Here is a 21477-nt window from a genome sequence, read left to right as displayed (position 1 = left end):
CTGACATCTGTCACTTGACTGTTCATCAGTAGCCACCAGATCTCTGTCTATACGCTGTTTCTACTGCACAGTGGGCTTCAGACTCACACCATTTACCAACTTGTTCAAGAGAAGGAAGGAAAGCCTTACAGTTGCCAATTTCCATGTGTACAGTTTCATTAAAATAGGTGTATCTGGGATGCAAAGAAAAAAAATTACATTGGGTTCACGGATAAACAATGGTTATACCCACCAAAAAGTATTACTGCAATAATCCCTGCTATGCAGTGGTTTAAGACTTTCTGCTACACACCTAACAGTAGATGTAGGTGACACAGATATGCAGTGCAGTTCTTATAACCTAATTTAGTTATGACAGGATGTCTGTTTACCTATCTTTATGGCATGTTCCCTACATGGTCATGTCATTACTGTCATAAAATAAATCAAATTAAAAAAGAAACAGTGATTACAATTGGTTAATTATCTATCATACCAGCAAGTGCTGTTAAGGTGACAACTGAGGTTAAGGTTTTTGGTGTGGTTATTCCTAGCATCACTTGCTTTCTACAGATAAATGGGTTCAAAAAATGGCAGAGTCTGTCATAGCACAAAAAAAAAAAGATTACAAGACAACAGCTTGCACAAAGTGGAACATGAGGATATGTGATTTTAGGTTCATAGATTAATATTAGGCTAACTGTCCTTGTAGGCCATTTTATGCCTAGCCAGTTATCCTGTAAGATAATCAAACCCTGAACCTTGCTTCCATAAGGTAAACACCATAACCATTATGCCAACCTCCCACCCAAAATATCTTGAACATCCTGTATTAGAAACCAGGAACAACTGTATTACAGCCCTACACTTACACCTGAAGCCTGTCTAGGTAGCGTAATGTAGTTAGTCTTTCAGTTTTCTTGGGTAGGGATTCCTGTTCCCTTTCAACATTGAATAGGGTGATGCAACCCTTCAGGAACCCTTTAATGTACAAAGATTTAGTGATTTTGTCAGTGGTAACTCTGACTTCATCAGAATAACATCATTTCAAAATCGCACACTTTTTATACATTAAATTCAGTCACATGTCCAAAATTAAAAACTACCTTTCCCACTTTTAATGAAATACTACATCCCTTTTTTTTTATAAAACACAAAAAATGCATGTGGATTTATAGGTTAGAAATACTTTGCATCTTATATAAAAATCTCAATAAACCCATTCATAATAATACTGCACAATGTTTTTAAAAAAAGAAAAACAGTTCAGATTTCAGTTTCAGTACATTACTGATGGATATGGTTTCATTGTGGCCTGTGAGGGTATCTGCATTGTACTTTATTTGCCATCTTAACTCTTTATATCCCAAGTACATGTCTACAGGTCCCCTCTTGATCCCTTATCCACTTTGTCAACCGCTGTAAATTTAAAATTGTGCGAGGGGAATTTCTGAATGTGTCTCGCCAGTGCATTCTTGTCATTCCCTCTGAATATGTCGTACTGATGTTGGTATATTCTTTTCCTAAACATATCCTTTGTTTTTCCTATAAAAAATTCAAACATTTCTGACGGACCGCTAAATAAACTATATCAGAGCTATAACAGTGGAACTTGTGTTGTATTTTTACTAATTCCCCAGTTCCAATTCTGACTTCTGTTCCTTCTAAAATGTACCTGCATTGTAGACAATGCCCACGTGTATGCATCCCACCGTCTGTTGCCCCTCTGTTACTTTTTTCAAGTAAAGACTTAAAGCACATGTCCTTTTTATAAACAATGGCAGGTTCATTCCCTATTTTCTGAAATAGGTCAATGTCCACTCTGAAAATGTTCCAGTTGTGTCTAATAATGGCACTTACATCATAAAAGCTGAGATTATAATATATACTAAAGACTCTTTAAAACCTGTTGGCATTAAAAGTCATAGGTTAGTACTAAGCTAACTGCCCTTGTGAGCCATTTTAGGCCTAGACAATTATCCCTTGTGAGACTCAAACCCTGCACCTTGTTTTTGTAAGGGAAACACCTTAACCATTAGGCCACCCTAGGGAGGGTGGCCTAATGGTTAAGGTGTCTGCCTTACAAACACAAGGTGCAGAGTTTGAGTCTCACAATGGATACTTGGCTAGGCTTGAAATGGCTTGCAAGGGCAGTTAGCTTAGTACTCAACTGCATTTCCTATTCCACTCCTAGATATGTTGTTAATACATCCTAAAAGTGGTGCAAAAATACCTTCTTTCCTTTTATGTTTAACCTCTCCTATTGTTTGAGCCAATGAGGTATTGGGATATCCCCTTTTTTCCAGCATAGTCCTTAATACATCACATTCCTTGGAAAAGGTGACCTCACTGCTGACCATGCGTGCTAACCTAACATATTTGTCCCTTGACTAGGGACTTTTTTTGGTGGAGAGGGTGTGCACTAGTAAAGTGGAGTAAGGAATCTGTGTATGCTGGTTTCCTACAAATAGGACTTTCAAATTGCTTTTGGTCACTATTTTTAGAAATGGACACATCTCGATAATGTATACACTCACTATTGGTTTCCATCATAAATTTGAGAAAACTAGTACTGTCATTTATATAGATTATAATGCCATCCAAAAAATGACCATACATGCACCAACAGTTTGCATACTCAGAATTAAACACTTTTTCCTTCTCTCATTGGGCCAGAACTATGTTGGCAAAAACAGGGGTGCATGCTGCCCCCAGTAACCACTCTATTTCTCAGTTTAAACAATTGATTTTCAAAAAGAAGCTGTTGTCAAGGATGGCCTCTGTCAAGGCCCTGATGGTAAGTATCTTGGAATGGTTGAAATTTGAGTTCCCACAAAGAAAGTCATAAAACATTTCAACTCCCTCCTCATGAACTATAACTGAAAACAGGTCTATCACATCTACTGTGACAAAAATCAAGTCTTCAGAGTAAATTCGGGATGTCGCCTTGGACAAAAAGTCCCATGAGTCTTTGTAAATGTACTCATGTTTGTCCAGGATACCTTTCACTTGGCTTGGTCTGACAGCAGGCTGCCCCCTACTGCTGTAGTAATGTAGTAGAGGTAGGTAGTTCAAAGATAGCTTAGTAAACTGCAGGTGTTGTCCAGTTAGTATGCTTGTTTTCCTATGATGAACCATGGTGTGTTGAATATGTGACTCAACAACTCTGGACAATGGTACTCAACAGCTGTGGACAGGAGTAATGCATCTCAAAGCATGGCAAGGTCTGCTGATATCATCTAGCCAGTGAGGCTGTTTCACTGTAAAGGGTCATCATTGGTTAGGATTAGCAGAGAACAGCAGACACTCTGTGAGGATGCAGGGAACCTGTGAGAGGAGATGTCTTAATAGTTTTAATAATCAGATGGAGTGATGTAGCATTAATGTCTAAACATTGGAAGAAATTAGCATGGTGCAGATGATGTGCACATATGCGGCCTGAGTAATGGCTTTTCCCTCTTACCAGAGGTCTTTTCCTGTTGGGAATGGGGTGGTTGATAAAAGATACTAGTACTACAGGTGAGGGGTGATTGGTAAACCTAAACAAACAGGGAAAAGGGGCTTAATTTAGTAGTGTGTTAGCTGTATATTGGCACCTCTCCTGATTTTCTTTCTTTTGTATTACAGACAGATATGGCTTGTAAGACTGTTTTTGGCTGAGAAGTGTGCTAGCATAGGCAAGCCATGAAAATACTACTGACTTCTTCACAGTATTGGTATTAGTGGTGTGGAATAGTATTTGTAAATTCCTTGTACATTCCTCATGGCCCTGGTATCAAAAGTGCTGTGATTTGTATAACTATGCATATTATATAGGTTCATAGGTAGGTACTAGGCTATCGGCCCTAGGGCCCATGCAAGCCTAGCCAAAAAATGTACCCTGGCTTTCGCCAACCAAGAAAATTATTTTCCTGTGCCCCTGTCGAGCAGAGCCACAGAAGTGATCCCAGGGGTGAATTTCCCATTTCCTATCCAATCATCAAGATTTTTCTTGAAGAGTGCTAATGAGGAGCTCAGTTTGACATAGATAGGTAGTCTGTTCCAGAGTATGGGAAGTCTCTAGGACAGGAATCTATCCCTCCAGCATGTGCTGTTTATTGTGGTGACAAGGTTAAGGTCCCTAGAGCGTGTAGCTCGGAGGGATTGGGATTTCTTTAAGTGGAGCATGTCCAACAGCTCTAGGTTTGACATAGCTTTGTATGTTAGGCAGACATCACCCCTGAGTAGGCGATATGCGATGGAGTAAAGCTGTAGCTTTTTGAGACGGTCTGCATAGGGCATCTGTTTGAGGCCAGTAATCCTCTTTGTGAGGTATTTCTGTGGTCTTTCCAGTTGTTGTAGATGTCTTGTGAGGTACATACCAAAAGGGGCGTTGTACTCTATAATGGGTCTAATGAGTGATGAGTAGAAGGGAACAATGACCTCTTTTTTTCTGGATGAGAATCCTTTTGTGATGAGATGAGCCACGTAGAAGGATTTCCTGACCACTGTGGCGATGTGATTATCAAAGGAGAGACTACTGTCCACCTGTGTCCCAATGTCTCATCACATTTTCGGCATTAAGTAGACTACCAGCTATGTGGTAGTTTATGGGTACAGAGTTTTTTCCAGAGGGGATGACAATACACTTTTTGGCATTGAGCTTCAGGCCATGGCTTTGACACCAGGTATCTGTCTCAGTGAGGCCCTTATTGTAGTTTGTCCACATCATTAGGAGTTTCGATTATGGCTCCTAGTTTGCAGTCACCTGCAAACTTTGTTAGCCAAAGACCTTCTGTGTTGGCCTGCACTGATACCAAACAGGAGAGGACCCAGGACTGAACCCTGTGGTACTCCACTTGTCACTGGTCTGATGTCAGATTTGGAATCCACTACTTTCACAGTGTGGGTTCTGTCCGTGAGCCAGTTGGCAACCCATCTTGTGACATAGGGATTTATACCTAGTTTAGTGAGCTTATCTATAATTCCAGAGTGGGGGATGGTGTCAAAAGCCTTGGCTAGATCTAGATAAGCTGTGTGAACCATTTTACCCTCATCTATGGCTTTGGTGACTGCTTCAAAGAAGTCAATCAGGTTTAGGAGACATGATCTGCCTTTTACAAATCCAAACTGAGTAGGGTCCAGAATTTGGAGATTACCAATGTCTTTGTTTATGAGTTCCATGATGATACGTTCCATGGTCTTGCAGACCAGGCTCGTCAGGCTAATGGGGCAGTAGTTCCCGGGGTCCGTCGTGGCTCCCCCTTTGTGGAGTGGGATAACTGTCGCAGTGCGCCATTCAGTGGGTACAAAGCCTGAGGTGAGGCTATGATTGAACATGGTGCTTAGGTAGGGTGCCAGTTCATTCTGTAGTTCATGTAGAACGCAGCCTAGGATATTGTCAGGTCAGATCCCATGGATGCTGTGTTCTTGGCTTTGGAGAGTGTGTTTTTTACCTGTGCAGCTGTGATTATAGGAACTTTGCATTCTTATTTAGTGCCATTATGCTGTAACTCAGAGCAGATCTGAGTGTTCCCATTTAGATTCTTGACATAGCTATAGAATGCTTTGTGGTTGTCTTTAGAGTCAGTGGCAATTTTGTTTTCATAACTAGCTTTGGAGAATTTTATGAGGGATCTCAGCTTCTTACTGAGGTTGACCAGGGAGTTCCTCCAGTCATGGGATTTTACTCTTTTTTGCAACAGTTTCTTTCTTCTGTTGTAGAGTTTGTTTATGGCAGAGGACCACCAGATTGGCTTCCTTTTTTTGGGAGGATAACATCTTGGTTCTATTAGGCATAGCATGATCCATGCACTCGTGTAAGTGCTTATAAAGTGCATTTGTGTAGGATTCGGCTATTGTCAGTCTGCATGGGTGTCATGAAGTTTGCCACTTCTGTCTTAAGAAGTGTGAAGTTGGCTTTTGAGAAGTTCTTTACGATGGTTTCCCTTATTGGGGCTGGGGGTGGGATGTGGATGTCTAGGCTGATAAGCTTGTGGTCGGATCTGACCAACGAGGAAGTGACCTCTGGTGTGGAACACTGGTTTCCCATGTTGGTAATGACCAGGTCTAGGATATTGCTGCCCCTGGTGGGGGTGTGAATAAGTTGATCCAAGGCATTGGAATTTATGAATTCTAGAAAACGTTGAGCAAAAGAGTTGGTACATGAGTAGTTTTCCCAGTTAATGGTGGGGTAGTTGAAATCTCCCATTATTAGGGTGTTGGGTTGTACCCTAATACTTTCTAGTGTATCAAGAAATGTGGAGTGTGAATCCTGGGGCATGGTGGGGGGTCTGTAGCAAGCTACAATTTGGATTGCGGTCTTGCCCAGAGTTAGTTGCACTTGGATAATCTCGGCTGCATTATGCTGTGCAACTAGCCTGGAGGTGTGGATATCCTTAAGGAATATGAACACGCTTCCGCCTTTAGTGCTTCTTTTTGTGTTAGGTGGCCGAAAGGTGTAGTATGAATTGAAGCCTGGTAATGCAGGGGTACTCTCTGGAGCTTTGAACCAGGTCTCTGCTACTGCACAGATGTCAATGTTCTCCATTTTAAGGAGAGCCTCGAGTGAGTGCATTTTGAGGTTTAGACTTCTAGCATTGAATAGCATTACCCTCAGATTTTGCTTGCTTGTACCTGTTACGGTGGTGAATTTGTCATTTGAACCTTGCCTAAAAAAGGCACTATAGGGGTGGCAAGAGTCTTAGCCAGTATCCAGAATCCTAAGGGCGACAGGTGCAGGCCATCTCTGGCAAAGCATCTTGGACTGTCGATCATGTCGTCCCAGGCAGACAAATACTGCATCCCCTTAGAATGACACCAGACGCTTAGCCAATTGCTGAAGTCAATCATTTTGTCCTTGTAGTGTGGTATCATTCTAGGTGATGGCAGGATGCTACTCAGGGTTAGGGTCATACCTGCCTGGGATACAAGATCGGAGAGCTCCTTCATGTCTCTTTTCATGTAGTCCAGGGAGGTACGTCTCAGGTCATTTACACCAACATGGACAATGACAGTGTCATATTTGTACTTATTGTGGAGTGACCTGAGTGCATGCATTATGTGGCGGGTCCTGGCACCTGACAGGCAGCTGACAGTAACTTTCTCCTTGTTTAGTTTAGTGAGAGGAACATCAGTGTGCCTGACTATAGAGTCACCTATGACTAGAGTGTTGGGTACGTTGTTATGCCTTATGGGCTGTAGTTGAGTGGTACATTGAGTTTGTGGGCTATGTGTCATTTGGGTTGTGTTGGGGGGGGGGTGGAGTTTGCTTGCGTTTATGCTTTGGATGCCCCTGATGCTTGGGCAGGTTTTTATTGAGAGCCTCCGTGAATGTAGGTGTGTATTTTGTGTTTCTATGTGTGTGTTTTGGTGGTGTAGGTTTTGAGGGACTATGTGTTGAGTGTGGTGTGGTGCAAGTGTTTACCCTCTCCTCTTGACTGTCTAGTCCAGTCTTTTTTTCATGTTTTTTTTTCAGTCTAACTGTCCTTGTGGAATTTTGTTGTAGCATCAATGAGAAAAGTTTAATTTGATGATCTCTGTCATTTAAAAACACTACTGGTAATGACAATGGGGCATAAAGAATAGATATGTAATAAAAAGGCAATGCAAAATATTCATGTTGAATATGTTATATGAAATGTATATTGGGAGGAAATCTTCATTAAGTGGACAAAGTATGGAACAGTTTATGTCAAGCCCAAGCTGTCATGTTTTTTTCCCCTTCAGGAACCTAAATCAAGCAGAATGGATACAGAGCCAATTTAAGATATCAGGTACAATTTAACAGGCCACAGTTGTGCTGAGACAAAGAAGATTTGAGTAGCTACATTTTTAAGATGTACTTTAGGGTAGTGATCGGATATGGGGGGGTCAAATGTCAGTGGCTACTGTGAAGACTGTGACAGTCACTGTGCTTCTGAGTCCTTCTTTTGTCCCAAAATGCATAACCTACATCATACACTACTCAAATGTTTGGGAGTATTCAAAGAATGTTAGAAGAATGCTGGCTGACAGATTTGGAAAATAAATTAAAACAATCAAGGATTAATACTTTGAACGTTTCTTGAGGTATGGAGAAATAAATAATAATATGAGAGTCTTAACTGAAGCTTTGAGGTAGCCAGTGCCTGGAGATCAGCTTATATGAATAAGTAGAAATCCTATACCTCTCCACAAGGGAGATGACAGGCAGTAAGAGTGACATTACTTTTGTCTCTGGTAGAATTATTATCCTCTTTATTGAACTGCATAATCAGTGAGTAGCTACGGTGTGGTCATACCCATGTCAAAATATTATTACAGGGTGGTTAGTTTGGAAAGAGACCTTATCCTGTAAAGAGTAAATCTTTATTGTTTTATTATCAGTTGGATGGAAGAGATTATACTCTGGATTAAGGCATTCATTTAAAACAATTATGACAGGGCATCTTCATATACATGTCACTTGGGGTAAGAGGGAGAACCTACAAACTTACTGGAATATAACCTGACAGTAGTGAAGATATGTAGTATGATATCCTCAGTTTAGACCACTACTGGAAATCTCTACTTTTTCCAGTTGTTCATCCAGCAAGATTTGTTGGCATATTATAAGGGATTATACAATGTTTAGACAAATGAGGGTGGTGATTTGGGATCAGTATGACCCTTCTGGTAGTCTTGCCTATGCTATTAACTGAGAATCAAGATGAATTAAAGACACTTCTTAATCAAAGTGAGTTACCCACAACCATTAGGGTACTTATTCAGGGTAACAACACCAGCCCTCTGCCTAGTCTCTCTAGAGAACTGGTCATCTCTGTGCTCACCAAGGCCAAAAGCATGGCCTGAATGTGACCAGATAATATCCCAGGTTGCTTACTAAACAGTCTAAAACAAGACGTATTGGACCAACTTGACATTCTATTTAATCATAGCATGAGAACTGGCTATGTTCCTGCAGAATGGAGAATACCAACAATAATACCCCTGCACAAAGAGGGGCCAACAATTGACCTTGGGAACTACAGGCCCATAAGTCTAACCAGCCTCGTCTGCAAGGCCATGGAAAGAATTGTCATGGACCTTATTAACAAGGACATTGGCAATCTCCAGATGCCAGACCCAAACCAGTCTGGTTTCATTAAGGGTAGATCATCTTATTAAACCTGGTTGACTTCTTTGAGACTTCTTTGAGAATGTCATCAAAGCCATGGACGAAGGTGAGACAATGCACACAGCCTATCTTGATCTTGCCAAGGCTTTCACTACAATCCACCATTCTTGCATCATTGAGAAACTCTCCCAGCTGGGGGTTAACCCTTACTTTACTAGATAGGTAGCCAAATGGCTCACCAACAGAACACACTCTGTCAAAATTGGTGACTCCATCTCCACCAGTAGACCAGTCACCAGTGGAGTACCACGGGGTCTGTGCTGGGCCCCTTACTGTTTGGCATCTATTTCTCAGAAGTTCAGGCCAACTGGGAGTGATCATTGAGTCCCCCATCAATGTCAACATATTACAAGAATGGCTAACACAAATGAATGATTGGTGCTAAAGTCATGGTCAAAAACAAAATACAAAAAAATGCATTATTATTGCCTTTGGCAAAATGGAATTCCCTACAAACTACAATATTAACAGCATCCACCCTGAGTTCCAACCAGTGGTGCAAAACTTGGGAATACAAGTTGATAGCAATCTGAACTTTGACCACCAAGCAGGGGCATAGCATCCAGGTCAAGGGAAGTTATAATTCCACTGTACTTGACCCACATCAGAATACTAATAGCATACAATGTACCCTTTTGCATGCACTTCACCAGACACTTGCAGAAGCTAGGGGGACCTCAGAGGTTTCTCACTAAAAAAATAGAGGGACTACAAACAATTATCTACGTGGACAGGCCGAAAGCCCTGTCACTTTACTCTGTATCTTATAGGCTGTTGAGAGGCAACTTGTGCCTGGCCTATAGGGCAATCTCCAACCCTGCTCTAATGAAAATATTGCACATCTGCAATTCAAATGGCACAACAGTCATTCGCTCTAGGGATCTCAACCTAGCTTGTGACAGTAACAGAAAATGCTGAAGAGACAGATATGTCTCCCAGAGACTTTCGCTTCTCTGGAATAGACTTCCTGTCCATGTAAAACAGAGCTCCTCACTGACACTATTCAAACACTACCTAGATAATTGGATGGGAGACTGCAAGTTCACCCATGGAGTGGCACCCATGATCCTCATGGACAGGGCTAGCCAGTGTTGATCACAGACCTGCTCTGTTCATAAATTAATTCTGCTACCTACCCAAAAAGAGCAAATAGGGATACTTGAGAGACTTGCAACGGCCCTAGGGCCACTAGCCTAGTAACCTCCTATGAACCTATAAGGTTCATGGAAGTCCTGCCCCTCCTAATATTTTTTACAAACTAAATGAGTGTTATCCAGTTCCCATTTCATCTGATGCATTAACAGCGAAATCTGAGTGGGTCATCCCCCACAATCATCTGTAGAGGATGTTGTCTCCTTGCTCACAAAGCCAGGGATACCAAGGACACAGTGATAAGGGCAAACACTTTACACTTATCCTCACACAATTTTTTTTTTATTGCTGGAGATATGTATGTATGTATTTTTGTTTTTATTATTACTTTTTCCTTTTGTCTCTGAACTGCTCTGAAAATGGAGCTAGTCATCTAGATATCCCCAGGCAATAAATAAATAAATAAACAAACAAACAAACAAATAAACAAACAAACAAATAAATAAATAAATAAATAACCAGGCAATAAATACATAAATAAATAAATAAATACCCAGGCAATAAATAAATACATAAATAAATACCAATGACGCTGTTGATGTGATTGTGGGCGGGACAAGCAAAGTTTTACCTAAACTAGGGCTTTCAGGAAGGAGTCAAGTTTCTGAACCACTGGTAATTTTTCTGAACAGTATTGCATGGGGCTAAGGAATTTCACTTTAAAGTTACAGTCTTATTTCTGAATAATATCTAAAAAATGATTGAGTTTAATTGAGTCAGGCTTTATTTTTACTACCTTTGAGACATGTCTTCAGATCTAGGTTCACTAAATGGACAGTGATGTCATATGCTGAACACGTGATAAGGTTAGTTATCAAAAGGCCTTATGTTCAGGTTTCCTCTTCACCACGGATGTATGACATAATTCTCAGCTATCTCTACTCATGTTTATGTTAAAAATGAGCTACTTGCTATGATTTTCCATGCATAGTTCAAGGGTCACAAACTTTTTTGAGCACCACTTATGGCATATATCAAAGTTGAGAACCCAATGGCCTGTTTCTTAAACTTTGAGGGGCTAAATTTATACATTGGAATAATCTAAGTGTTATTAAATATGTATTACTCCCAGTGTGTTAGTGGTAAATCTAAATTTTTTTCATGTCACATAATATTTGAGATTTTGATCTGCATTTTGTCTGAGTGCCTAGGTAAGGGCTACTATGGAGCATTCTTGGCAGCGATAAGACAGTTATGAGCTACCTTAAGCTGTCCTTTGAATTAATGAGATTTTTTATTGTCAAAATAATTTGTTACTGATTTATGCTAGAGTACTAATAAGATGCTTTATTGCCAAAATATTTTTTTACCCATTTATGCTACAGTACTTTGGCCACAAATCCCTGATCCCAGATAACAAGCTGCATGAATTGACAGCAGGCTGTTATCTAGAACTTCATTTGGGTTGGTAAGAGAACAAGGATGAGCCAATGTGTTTATTCCCTTGATTCACATAGAAAGCATTCTGCATCTCCCTTCATACGTATCAGCCTAGAGCGGCCAATAGTTTTGGCGCACATGGTACAAAGTGCCTTCATGTTTACATAATGTCATCTTTCTATGTGAAACTGTTCCCTGTGGAGGGTGGCACAAATGCCAGAGAGAGAGAGAAAGCGATAGAAAAAAATCTCCTTGGAATTCTCATGACATGAAGGAAGATTTTGGAGAGTAAGATGGGGAGAGATGCAGGTAAGGTCCAGCTACTCCTTGAATAAACGTATTCTATTTTGTTATAGATTGGCCTCACTCATGTTGTGGTTGATAGATAATTTTATATACATATATATATATATATATATATATATATATATATATATATATATATATATATATATATATATTACCCCTAATGAGAATAGTTGGAATCATACCGTAGATTATTTGAGATGACCCATGCATGTGATAAAGCATTTAAGAGTTGCCTCTGTTCATTAGTAGTAACTGGGGGTATTCCTGGGGTACATTTTGCCACCAGACTATTCTGTTGATATTGCAGAACAGGTTCAGATCCCTAGACTGAGTAATTCTGATACCATCTGAGTTGCTGATGTGTATTAAATCCATCAGTATTGGGTCAGAGGTTGCCTTGTATGCCAGAGAAAGGTCACCTGTGGTTTGTGGACATGGAGAATACATGTTATCATGTACCTTCGGCTGTCTCATGAGAGGATTTACAACACTGAATAGTTTCATGGCTATTGTGTGAACCTTGTACTCTGCATTTGCAAAGTGAGATTTTTGTCAGGATTATCTGTGTTAATTTGAATACTCTCTAGGGGGATGTAGAATTCCACCAAAGTTTTCTCTTGCGTCCACTTATGTTTGCGAATTTTCTGAAAATAGGTTCATAGATTATTGATTAGTATTAGGCTAACTGCCCTTGTGGGCCATTTTAAATATAGCCAGCTGCCCCATATGAGAATCAAACCTTGCACTTTGTATTTATAAGGCAAACACCTTATTAACCCTTATGCCAACTTCCCTACCCTCCCAACCTTCACATGATATGAAGGCACAATCAAAGTCTGGACAGAATACAGACTGGAAGTGTAATTGTTAAAATTATTGTAGTGTACCAACGAATGTGTCTTTTTGGCCTCAGCTAACTATGCTCTGAGAGTGTACTGTAGAGGGCTTCTGCTAAGTGTGAAGTGATCAGGATGAAAATCAACACTTCAAAATCAGAGAGCTTGGTTCTTTGCTTAAAAATAGATGCCCCCTGCAAATGCAACTTACCACAGAACGAGCATTTTACATATCTAGGAGTCTTCTACGTAAGTGAGGGTGAAGATATTCAAGAGTCCGGTATCTGAGTGATGATGCAAGATATTAATCAATGGATGAAACTTTCAATCTACAAGTCAGTATGTATCCCCGTATTTACTTTGGCCATAATCTCTGGGTAGTGACAAGAAGGAGGACATCATGAATACAAACTCCAGAAATGAGGTTCCTTTGTAGGGTTATTTACTCATCTTCTCTTACAAAGTGAGATGCTTAGCAATCCAAGTGGCTTTCAGAGTGGGATTATGGGACATGCAACAGGCATGGATTAATGGAAGTGGGCCTGTGACAGGCTGAGGTGCACAGGAGTGTATTGTAAGTGGGGGAAGGACATCTGACCTGTCCTGCTCAGCTTCTAGGTACCATAGCCCTCACCAAAACACAGTTTATAAATTGGTTGGATGAAATTAACTTATTTTGATTACACTTGTGGTTAAACTTTCTTATTACTATATGATTCTGACTGTAACTTGCTTTAAAAAGTATTATGAGTCTGCAAACCTGCATTATTTCCTGCCTGCAATCTAGATAATGACAAGAACATGCATGCTGACCCATTAACACATAATTAATTACCTTCAATGCATGATGACCTAATTAATTAAAAACACCCTAACAAGGAAAAGATATGTAAAAGCTAGAAAGACAGTTGTTTAAAAGACAGGGTCCACTTTTTAGGGACCTTTGTGGGTCAGTTCAAATTTGGAAAAGACACCCAATAGTACCAATTCAGCTAATCCTTGGAAGGAATATGTAGGAATTTCTATTAAAGATGATCTTCAGTGGGTATTGGTTAGACTATTAAGCATCATATATTTGCCTTTAAAATATTGTACCTTTTCTGATTTTTGCAGGGAGGTAAGTTATGCAGTGGTAATGGCTATATGCCTGTAGTCTAATGTGTAGCTTTTTACTGAAGCATTTGACAGTGGAATAATTAAAGTGAAAACTTAGCACAGTTTACTAACTTCATCAGGCTTTACTTATACAAAATATATTGTCGGAACAAAATATGATAGCCTCACTTTATTTAAATAAAGAAAATAAGGAAAATAATCGGTGCATCTTGGTTCATTTGCATGTTGCTTTGTGTTTTGATATATGTCATTATGGCTTTTATAGACATCTGATTCTTCCGTTTGAAGTGGAACTGTTTGATGTTTCTGTAATTATTCTGAAATACATCTATTTTTTCCCCTTGGTGCTGGTCACAAAATTAAAATCCATGGTGAAGGGCTTCTTTAATAAGAGTCAAACAAAGTACTCCCTAAGGTGAAAAGAAATGGAGGGTTTCCCAGATGCAGATCTCATTTTTCATAAGCGATTTTAATCTTGGTATGGGCTTGATTACACAGTGGAAACTGATTTTTTAAGCAGCTCAATAATAAACTGCAGATCTGCAATTTCGCAGATTTAACATTTCTCATGTGGAATGTTATTCTGTATGTCCTGAAAATTCATCTTTTTTAATAATAAAATGTGTCAAAGGCATATAAAGTAGGTACATATCTGGTTTGATCAGTAATGGTGAAGTTTTTAAGTGCATTAACTTTAACTGAAAAAGTATAACTTTGTACTTACTGCTTTTCCTTGTTAAAAGTGTGTGTGTCTGTGTCGGTGTGTGAGTACTTCCATGCATATGTGTGTGTTTAGTGCCATCAAGTGACCACTTATTATTTAGTGAATTGTACATAAATAAAAAAAAAATCATCACTGTACTGAGCTATAGGGAAAGAATCAGACAGCCACAAAAGAAATAATGTGAATTAGAAAAATTATCCAAGTTTGCCATCTGCTGGTGAAAGGTATGTTTTCTCGGAACAGAAAGAAATAGAATTTGTGAAGTTCTTTATGCAGAACAGTTTTCTTATCGGATTTATAAAACAGGTCACAGTCCTTACCACCTGTGAGCTTTATGTGTCAGAAAAATCAATAAGAAGTTATGTAATTAACATGAAATATGAACAGTTACAGTGACTGTGGCAGACAGTGGCATTAAAGGCCAAAACGTGTTAGTAATGGCATCCCATACATTTAGTCAATATGAGTTACTAATAAGCTTTTGCCCAGGAATCATGCATTTGACTCATTCTTCACTTATGAACTGTGTGAGTAAGGAAGACCATAGTGCCCTGAGTAATCGGTGAAAAAAGAGGGCTTCTTTTGAGAGGGTATTACTTGCCTAACAAATTAGCATGATAAATAAGAAACAAACAGAACGGAAACATCTTACATAGCAAAATGTTTCATCAGCACAATGACTCAGTGGTTACAGTTTTTGTCTCACCATGGCCAAGCGTTCTGCCATGGTTTTCCTTTACTGTCTATTTGGGTTGAATGCCTTCCTTTTGTCTGGAATGACTTTCAACAGATAATCACACTTGTTCCTTCATCCCTATTACAGGCTTTCCTGCACCTCATTGAGTATAAACTGGAAAAGGTTCCATCTGACTGAGTTTGCCAAGCTGAAGTACTCAATTATGATTTTTTTCCCATCAGAAATGACTACAAATGGGGTTTCTAAGCATGTGTGCAGCAATGATTAATTCTTTAATCAGTGTTTTCCATTTTCTTCATGTTGGTATGATGATGGAGTTAATATATAAAAATGTGGGGGTTGAGGGCTTGCCCTATCATGAGATATGCAGGAAGTGGGAGGGGGAGTTACCCTGATAAAAATGCTACATATTTGTTTATTTGTTTGTTGGGATGGATTCCTGCCAAATTGTAACACTGTGAATCATCGTGGAAGCAATCATGTCTTGTAAACTTTGAGGAAGACCTTCTTGTCTGGTTGTGCATTGGCTATAATTGTAAGAGTGTATCTTGGCATGAGGTAGTCTGGTTGATACTTATATGCATACCTTACTACTATATTATTCAAGGAAAAGCAACAACAGACATACTTTAAGTGAATAAGTTTCTACTCTTCTGCTGGCATTGCAAGATATTTTTTTTTCTTTGCCTAAACTATGGTTGCATGTTTCACATGCTAACTACAAAGAGTACAATTTCCCTGATTATATATTTATTATATATGCAAGTCTGCATTATGAAGAAAGGCAATTTGATAAATGCTTACATGACTGACCTCTAACTATTGAGGAAGGGCATATATGTGGTTGGCATTTTTATATATTTCTGTTGCCTTTGAAATATTGCTGTTCATAAGTTTGCATTATTAAGGTTATTATCAACTTATTTGTATCACATTGGAAGTGTCTTAGCTCTTTCCCTCCAATGGATCTCTGGAGGTTTTTAACATCCAGTATTATCGGTTCACTGTATATATCAGAATCAGCTACTCTTTTAGTTAATGGTCTAACTTCTGTCCCCATACAAATAAATACCATCAGGAAGCCAGTGTGTCCTGCATTCTCTTGTTTATTCATCCTTTATTTTTTTTCTACAGAGCAGTGAACCACAAATTGTTCTATGGCATCTCATCTTTAACCCTCGCTACAATAATCACATCCTTCATGGATGTCCTCAATCAACCACAAAGCATTCTATAGCTATGTCAAGAATCTAAATGGGAACACTCAGATCTGCTCTGAGTTACAGCACAATGGCACTAAATATACAGAACCAACTGATATTGCCAACATCCTAGCAGATAGGTTCAGTGCTAACTTTACCCCCCTCTCACCCCCTAGAGGGCTCATCTCTATACAGGAAGAATGCAAAGTTCCTATAATCACAGCTGCACAGGTAAAAAACACACTCTCCAAAGCCAAGAACACAGCATCCATGGGACCTGACAATATCCCAGGCTGCGTTCTACACGAACTACAGAATGAACTGGCACCCTACCTAAGTACCATGTTCAATCATAGCCTCACCTCAGGCTTTGTACCCACTGAATGGCACACCATGACAGTTATCCCACTCCACAAAGGGGGAGCCATGATGGACCCCGGGAACTACCGCCCCATTAGCCTGACAAGCCTGGTCTGCAAGGCCATGGAACGTATCATCATGGAACTCATAAACAAAGACACTGGTAATCTCCAAACTCTGGACCCTACTCAGTTTGGATTTGTAAAAGGCAGATCATGTCTCCTAAACCTGATTGACTTCTTTGAAGCAGTCACCAAAGCCATAGACGAGGGTAAAATGGTTCATACAGCTTATCTAGATCTCGCCAAGGCTTTCAACACCATCCCCCACTCTGGAATTATAGATAAGCTCACTAAACTAGGTATAAATCCCTATGTCACAAGATGGGTTGCCAACTGGCTCATGGACAGAACCCACACTGTGAAAGTAGTGGATTCCAAATCTGACATCAGACCAGTGACAAGTGGAGTACCACAAGGTTCAGTCCTGGGTCCTCTCCTGTTTGGTATCTACTTCTCTGAAGTGCAGGCCAACACAGAAGGTCTTTGGCTAACAAAGTTTGCAGATGACTGCAAACTAGGAGCCATAATCGAAACTCCTAACGATGTGGACAAACTACAAAAGGGCCTCAATGAGACAGATACCTGGTGTCAAAGCCATGGCCTGAAGCTCAATGCCAAAACGTGTATTGTCATCCCCTTTGGTAAAAAACTCTGTACCCATGAACTACCACATAGCTGGTAGTCTACTTAATGCCAAAAATGTGATGAGACCTTGGGACACAGGTGGACAGTAGTCTCTCCTTTGATAATCACATTGCCACAGTGGTCAGGAAATCCTTCTACGTGGCTCATCTCATCACAAAAGGATTCTCATCCAGAAAAAAAGAGGTTATTGTTCCTCTCTACTCATCACTCATTAGACCCATTAAAGAGTACAACGCCCTTTTTGGTATGTACCTCACAAGACATCTACAACAACTGGAAAGACCACAGAAATACCTCACAAAGAGGATTACTGGCCTCAAATAGATGCCCTATGCAGACCGTCTCAAAAAACTACAGCTTTACTCCATCGCATATCGCCTACTCAGGGGCGATCTCTGCCTAATATACAAAGCTATGTCAAACCCAGAGCTGTTGGACATGCTCCACTTTAAGAAATCCCAATCCCTCCGAGCTACACGCTCTAGGGACCTTAACCTTGTCACCACAATAAACAGAACATGCTGGAGGGATAGATTCCTGTCCCAGAGACTTCCCATACTCTGGAACAGACTACCTATCTATGTCAAACAGAGCTCCTCATTAGCACTCTTCAAGAAAAATCTTGATGATTGGATGGGAAATGGCAAATTCACCCTGGGGATCACTTCTGTGGCTCTGCTCGACAGGGGCACAGGAAAATAATTTTCTTGGGTGGCGAAAGCCAGGGTACATTTTTTGGCTAGGCTTGTATGGGCCCTAGGGCCGATAGCCTAGTGCCTACCTATGAACCTATAAACCTATGAAATTCTACAATTTCTATGAAATATCTATCAGATATAATTCATTACTGTAGTATAGCTACCAACTATATACTAAATCTAAATAAATTAGCAATTTTATTCTTTAATCATTGCCTACCCATTTTAGCATCTAGTTATGAAGCTTAAAAAATATTTCCTTGTGTGTAGTAAAACACCTTTATTTTTATGACACCTTATCATATTAAAACTTGAAAAAGATGTAAATTCAGTAAAATCTGATTTTGTTAGATGCAGCAAGTTAATCATCATCATATTCAATAAAGTATCAATTCTTAAGATGAATAGTTCCTTAAAATTATTTTCTTTTCCAATAACTCTTTTTCAGAGATCTTATAATATTTCTTTAAACACATAGAGATATTAATATCCAGATTTGTGTGCAACTGTAAAATATTTAGAATAACTCTAAAGAAACTTTCAATCTATAAATCAGAAGGGTGCCTTTAAATTCCTAATCTCAATTTACATTAAACATTTCTCATAGAATAAAAGCGGTATTGCTGGAACTGAATTCATCCTCATGTCTTGGTGAGTACCATCATGTGGCAGAGCCTGCTTTCATATAGTCTCACCAAGATAACAATGGTATATAGCCTGTATTTTGTATAGCATATATCATGGATAGAGGAAGGTTAAAAAGATAGCTGGGTATACAAGTCCCAGGATGAAAAAGTGCCCAATCCTAGTGATATACACTGGTGCCATGACTGGAAAAAATGACAATGGAGAATCCTCAAGATATGGAAGCATTCCTACAATGGAATTAGGCCAGGCTCAGGGGGAGGATCCCCACCTTTTAGAAAGAAGTAGTAGTCCACAAAAATTACAAAAACTGATAGGCCAAAAAGGAGCCATAATGATAATAATATAGTGGACTATTGAGGATAATGAAGAAATTATGTATTGTTACTATTATGCAAGATCCCAGAATTTCCAATTAGAAGATATTCAAAAAGATTAAGAAAGAAATTACATCAAAGAAAAATACTTGCATGAGAAAACTGTCTAAAGCTTCAAATGCAAATTTGTGTTCATTAATATATATTGTGTTCATGAAAAACATTACATAGACTAAGAAACATTGAGACACTTGGAAAAAGAAGTAACAGAGGAAGTGTGAAAATATAAAGAACAAAACCTAGAGATTTTTAAAAGGTATAAAAAAGAAACATGGACATGGGACAGAAAAATATATCTGATATGGTACAATATTTATGCAAAGGAGGAAGCCAAACTAACTAATGCAAAAAAAAAAAAACAGATCCAAAGATATTTGAAGAGAAATACAGGTAAAGGCACCCAGATATGAAATATTTCACAATAGTGAAAAAAAAGACCACAAAGGGGAAATATAGAACAGAAGATTAGTAAAGCAAGTGTTAAACAAATAGAAGTGAATTTATGGAATACCTGCAAAGAGAAGGATTTAGTGTAGAAAGTCTAACACAGGTTAGTCACAGCATGCTGGAGCAATGCATCCACAAATTAAGGAGAAACAGGTGAAGACATCTAAAGAAGAAATATGGACACAGGAAAGAAAAGGAGAATTAATATGGTGTGATATTTATGCAAAGGCAAAAGCAAAACTAATTAATAAAAAAGCACCAAAGATAACTGAAAAGAAATACAGGCAAAGGCATCTGGATATGGAAAATGTCAATATACAAAAAATTAGAAAACAGAGGGGAAATAGATATAATAAGGAAAAGTTCAAGAAATAGAAGCTGAAGTTATGAGTTACCAGCAAAGATTTAGAGTGTAGAAATTCTAACTTGGGTTTGGTCACAGCATTTTGGAATAAGGAGTCCCCAAATTAAGGAGAAACAGGTGGAACAGAAGCGTCTGGTAACTTGCTTCATAAAGATGCTCTGGAGCCATGAGTAAGAAGCCAGTACAAAAGTTCAGTTTGAGTTGCTCTGCAAGGGGAGGAGCAGGAAACAGTGGGAATTCTGATACAGACAACGTTGTGGTATGATAGGCCAGGGAGTTTCCATATGAAAAAGCAACTGATAAGGCAGGATGCAGCTGCAGAGAATATGTGGCAGACAGATATTCTGAAACTTTCTCTAGAATGCCCACAGAAAACAGAGAGCAAAGAATGTTCCCTCAGTTTAGAAAAAAAATGATCTGTGATCTAAGGGACATGATTAAATACAGTAAGATCAATGAAAGAAACAGATTACAGAAAGTAAATAAGACCCAAATATTACAGACAGATGAACACTGTAATCAAGACTATTAATAGAAATGTGTGTGATATAACAGAAGCAAATAGGATATATTACTGCACAGCTAAATTAATAACATAAAGTCTTACCACAAAAATGCAGGGCAATAAGGGAAGGAAGGGGAAGAAATAAAATGCCAGCATGGAAGGATCAAACAGAGAAAGCTATAAAGAAATTATGACAAGAGACGTCACTGTTAAAAGAGTATAGAAGAGGGAACAGATCAACAAAAACATTTAGAAATATAGACATGGTAAAAGCAACTGTCAGCATCAGAACAGACCAGTACCTATCATACACTATTGCATATAATAAACTAAGGGTATTAGCACATGCAGAAAAACTTAGAAGATATGCCGTTAAACATAAAGGAAAAGCACAGAACATGTAATTCATTGATGACCCAAAACAAGTTGTATAGAAAACTGGGAAACAAAGCAAAAGGAATAGAAATACAACCAAAAAAACGAAGAAATGCACACATTTTGGAGAAATATTTATGAAGACACTGTAGAACATAACACTGATGCTGGTGGATCCATCCATCCATAACCCCTTTTTCCCATTTTTGCATATGGGGTCGGGCTGCCACTTCAACAGTGACAGTCATCTAGAGCCAAGGTTTACACCACTGGGTGGCTAGCCCTGCTGCAGTATTTCATTTGTACATGTAAAAACAACCAAAGGAAACAACAGGCCATGGCTGTAGAAAAATAAAAGCAATTTATTCCACACAAGACAAAGGTGAGCGCTTTCGTGGACTAAGCCACTTCATCAGACAATAAAAACAGAACAAAGCCCTCATTTTATACCATTTCAGAACAACTCAA

The sequence above is a fragment of the Protopterus annectens genome, chromosome 2.part2 (assembly GCF_019279795.1).
Source record: "Protopterus annectens isolate FY-2018-M chromosome 2.part2, PAN1.0, whole genome shotgun sequence".
Classification (NCBI taxonomy): Eukaryota; Metazoa; Chordata; order Ceratodontiformes; family Protopteridae; genus Protopterus; species Protopterus annectens.
Note: the sequence above shows the minus strand (reverse complement) of the source record.